Genomic DNA, 5,241 nt, shown 5'->3' on the forward strand with positions numbered 1-5,241 from the left:
TCCAAACCCGGAGCCATACTGCCCCCGAAACATTTCAAAATGTTCATCACAGTCATGACGAAGAAATCCACAGCACTCATCATTCTGCCTCTGTTGAACCTCCTCTCTCTCTCTTTCCTTCTATCATCCATCTCTATCTCGCTCGCCCTCCTCCTCTCTCCCTCTGTTTGTGTCCTTTGCCCACTGCGGTGGTCTCTGGTTTCCTTAATGGTTCCCAAGATGCATTGTGGCTTTGTGGGAGCGGTAAGGCGCAAGGGAATGTGTGCATGTGCGGGTGTGTGTGTGTGTGTGTGTGTGTGTGTGTGGGGGCAGCAATGAGAGGTGATGCGGTCATTTCGACACATGAGAGGTTTTCCATCAGCAGCTGGAGGCTGAGCGAGTCGCTTCAAAGGCACTTACACACACACACACACACACACACACACACACTCACACATTTCCGTCGCCCAAGAGAAACGCAGACACACTCAAACAGAGGAAATTCACACATTATGTACATTAGAGTAGGAAAGTGCCCCATGATGTTACATTGTATTCAAAATCCATCAGAGTGGAAGCCATTTGCCTTTTATGTTGTCTCTTCTAATGTGAGCCGATTTGATGTTTTACTGTTAGCTGGGACTGTTAGTCGGGAACGGCTGCTTTCTTGATGACTTTTTATGACGTTATCTTCAGATAACAAGTTGATATTTGGACAACAAAAGGCTGTTCACTCTAAAAAAGAGATCATTTTTCTGTAAACATTTTTTTGACTGTAAACCGCCTCGCTCTCTGCGTCTCGCTTGTCCTCACCTGCAGCAGCTGACACGTGCTGTCCAGGTGATCAGAGAGAGAGATGTCTTCTCGTCACTGCTGTCAGTCTCTGTCTGACAAAGTGCAGCCCCCCCCCCCTTAAATATTTTATAAAAAATTATACCGATTCAGCATTATCCCAATGCAGATGTCGTCTTCAGAGTTGTGCGTTTCAGTTATGTGTGTGTTTGTGTGTGACGCAGCTCGATATGTTTACTCAAACTAATTAAAGGCTCGTCTGCGGCATGGCATCGATGGATGTGTTTTTAATGATGAGAGCGGAGGTGAATATGCAAAACGCCAGCAGAGCGAAGATCTCACAGCGACAACTTGATTACCTGATTGATTTTTGATCCAAAGTGGCATCAAATATGAATAAATATTCACATATTAGTATGTGAGGGAGAAAAATGTGTGATGTGTAGTGGAAGTCAGAGAGATGCAAAGGTGTGTGCAATGATCCATGTGAATATTCTTATTTTTCTATCCTAGGGGGAACAAGCACACGTTCTTAGTTTATGTCCAACAACTTGAGTATAAATCTTTTGTCATTTTCACAACTTTGTAGGCTTTTTGTTTCATAAAATCTGATGTCACCACTGATTGAGCATATTTTAGCAGTATCGCCCCAAAAATGTTCGAAAACTTCAAATAAATGAACTACTTTGAGTCTAAGTACGGCAGACGCTGACTCATAGAGCCAAAAAGATGGCACTATTGAGTTTTTGTCCACAACTTAATGGAAAAAGCAAAACAAAGTGACTTTTTATTGCTTTTTTTTTTAATTCTACAAAACCTGACAAGAATTCCCAAAACAAGGAAGCAATTCAGTCACCAAAGTTGAAACACTGCAGCTCATTTGAATGCATATCGCATCGTGTCTGTCTGCTGATTTTCTACACAACTGCATGAAACATTCACTTTGTGTTTGGTCTGAACACACCTGAAGAAATGCATCATGGGAAGGACTTTATTTTGTTATATTCGGTTGTAATTTTGTTGTATTCTGATTAACTGCACACTGATAACACTGAAGTATCAGATTGTGGAAATAAAGTTGAAATGTGTGAGATGTAGCTTTTGTTCCTTTTTCACACTTCTCACAAGCCTGTGTGCAAGAGTGTGTGTGTGTGTGTGTGGGTATGTGTGTGTGTGGGCATGTGTGAGTGTGTGTGTGTGTGTGTGTGTTATGGTTAATCTTGTGGTTGTGGTGAGCAGCAGTCGTTCCATGTGAAACTTCTACTTCTGCAAACTGTGTGAAGAAGGGTGTCGTGCTGGTACTGACGCAAAGGCCTGAATGTATGCATACAGGATGTATGCTTCAAAAAAGCGTCATATTCAGGCAGTCAAAGTTTTTTTTTATTTTTTTGTTTTATGCATTATGATGTTAAACTTGAAACCTATTTTATCCATGAATACAAAAACCTCCACCTGTGAACGACACAAACAAGTATTGACTCTGAACGGAAGAAACTAGTAAAAAAAAAAAAAACACCATGAAAACATTTTCTACACTTAGAAAAGATCAGTTCATAACATCTTTTCTTCTGACATTACATGACACTCCTATATTGTCACAATCCCCGAAACACACAGCAAGAAACAAACAGCCAACAGAGATAAAAAGAGAAAGAAAAAGCTAAGAATCTAAAAGTGCAAGAGAGAGTTTGACTCAAATACATCCTCAAAATGTTGTTTTCAACTTCCTATGCCGAGGACTTATCAAAAGAATAAGGCTGCCAAGGCTCAAACATGGACTTTGTTGAGAAATAGCTAAATATGTTATTAGTTTAACATGTTGGTCCAAGTGTTCACCAGTTGTATCGCTCTGTTTCTCCCAGTTTGTCCCCCACCCTCCCTCTCCTCCACCCTGCCTTGTAATTTGATGCTGAAATATGTATCTAAGGATATTTAATAAATTATGTATCTGTTATTTACTAATGGCCCTATCGACTGCAGAGCCTGCCCTGCCTGATAGGGTGACAGAGGGAGAGAGAGAGAGAGAGAGAGAGAGAGAGAGAGAGAGAGAGAGAGAGAGAGAGAGAGGGAGAGAGAGTGGAGCGGAGATAGCAAACAGTGAAAACTGGAGAAAGAGGTGATGGAGGGACAGAGAGAGAGAGACAAGCCTTAAAAGGGTTTCAGTCGCCTCTCGGGAGGACAGAGTGATGCCATCAGTCTCTCTCTCTCTCTCTCCCTTCCTTCCCCATGTGGAGATCACTTTTTGTCACATTTGAAGACAGACTGTGATGCATTCAAGAACACCTTTCAGTTCACCTCGCTCAATGCCCTCAGTATGTTAACACTTATCAGGGACTTTTAAAGTTAGCAAACTTGTTTAATGCCAGTTATCAAACTGAAAACAGAGATTACCACGGCCAAATGTTATTAAACATTATTTAAATGCCTTTTCTTTTGAGGACGGTGGCCTGTACAGGACAACCTGTCTGGAAGTGACATATTAATCTGTTGTGTAGCGGAAAGGTTATAAAAGCCACATGTACACACCCATAGGAAGAGGTAAGACATCCCACAACAGAGAATTAGAGACATTAGAAACTATATACTCTTAAAAATGATCAGATCAATTCCCCGTGTTGATACCTGCAGCACAACAATTATAATGTTGTATCGGCATCAAGCAGCGAATTAACTCCTTAAAGTGGCTGTTGTTACAACTTATAAAACATAAAACCACGACTAACAACCGAAGCACTGAAACTTCAACGGGTTCAGTGTTTTCTGTAAACTGGAAAAAGGACAAGAAAGCACTAGAATGAGCACTGAACTGCTTCTTCTTTTAATAGAGTTTGGCATCATGGCTTCCTGCAGAATCACGGTTCAAAAATATGAACGATAAAAAAATGCAACTACAGCTGAGGATGGAGTCTATGTGTCTGTTCCCCGTGTGTGTGTGTGTATGTGTGTGTGCGTGTGCGCGTGTGTGTGTGTGTGTGTGTCTGTGTGTGTGTGTGTGTGTGTGTGTGTGTCAGTGTTTCTTATCAGCATTGGATTCAAAGCTCTGTGGCACCAAACCTGGGATCAATCAGCCTAGACCAGCAGACGCAGAGTTTGTGTGTTTTATGTCAGTGTGTGTATGTGTGTTTTATGTCAGTGTGTGTGTGTGTGTGTGTGTGTGTTTGAACCTATATGTGCATATTCAAGAATGTGTTCGTATAACAAGGTATTCTTTAAATGTGAGTCTATAGTGGAGCCAGATAATGTTGCATATCGGACCGGTTTAGGAGAACTCAACCAATACGCATCTCAAGTGCATGACAAGACTTATGTCTTTGTGTGTGTGTGTGTGTGTGTGTGTGTGTGTGTGTGTGTGTGTGTGTGTGTGTGTGTGTGTGTGTGTGTGTGTGTTAGTCAATATATTTGATTGTTCCAGTAGCTGTATTAGTGGAAAAACAACAGCGCAGAATTTATTTGAGGGGCAGCAGACAAGGAGACGTGCTGTCTGTGGCTGCACACACACACACACACCAGACACACACACACACACACAGTCTCTGACCAACACACACACTTCTTTCTGTTGTTGTTTTTTCTCTATTGCCTTTCAGCTTGCATCATATAACTGTCAGTGCTCACAATAGGCACGGAGCACAGCCTCTGTTTTTGTTGCTCTGAGTTTTTTTTTTTTTTCTTCCTGTGTGAACCGAGGATCTGTGAGAACATCCGGTGTGTCGACTACAGAGGTGGCTAAGCGCAAATATAGATATGAGACGAGTTTAAAGAACAGAGAAGCAGCATGAAGTGCTGATGTGTGCAAAAGTCATTTCGATTTATGCGAGAGTTCAAGTCCTATACTTAAAAAACAAGCAAACAGCAATATGAAGACACACAGAGCACAATGCTTGTTTAGAGGCTTCAAATCAGCAACAAGACGATATCAGTATATAAGGATCGACTTACACTGCCTCTAAAAGTAGAAATAAACTCTTTTTAACAGGTAGATTCATTCAAAGGAACTAAAAACCTACTGAAAAATGAAGATTACTGCTTTGCTTGACTGCATAATACCACAGAAAACTGGGAGAGGGAACCTGAGGAATGCGAAATGTGTTGTTGACTCCAATGTTTTTACGTGCATATTAAACCTTAAAGTCAATCTGAACATTCCTGGTGTGCACTGGATTACTTCTGATCTTGAAAGCTGTTCGTTCCTGCTCTGCATCCCGGATGAGCAGCAACCCATCGATCCTCAAACCACAGACAATTTGTCCTCATCATTCAGCAGTTATCAAACTTTGAAACATGTTCAGGTTAAACTGGTTTCATTTTGTACGTTTTCTTGCTTTTTATGGAATCTTTATCAACAAATAAGTAAGAGTAGATATATTTATTATGTGCATTTTAAATATGAGAACACTTTTTTTTGACAAATGCTTTCGTTTAAGTTGTAAATGCCTTTTTTGCAACACCTCTTCTGACCTGTAGGGGTCA

The sequence above is a fragment of the Labrus bergylta genome, chromosome 24 (genome assembly GCF_963930695.1).
Source record: "Labrus bergylta chromosome 24, fLabBer1.1, whole genome shotgun sequence".
Classification (NCBI taxonomy): Eukaryota; Metazoa; Chordata; class Actinopteri; order Labriformes; family Labridae; genus Labrus; species Labrus bergylta.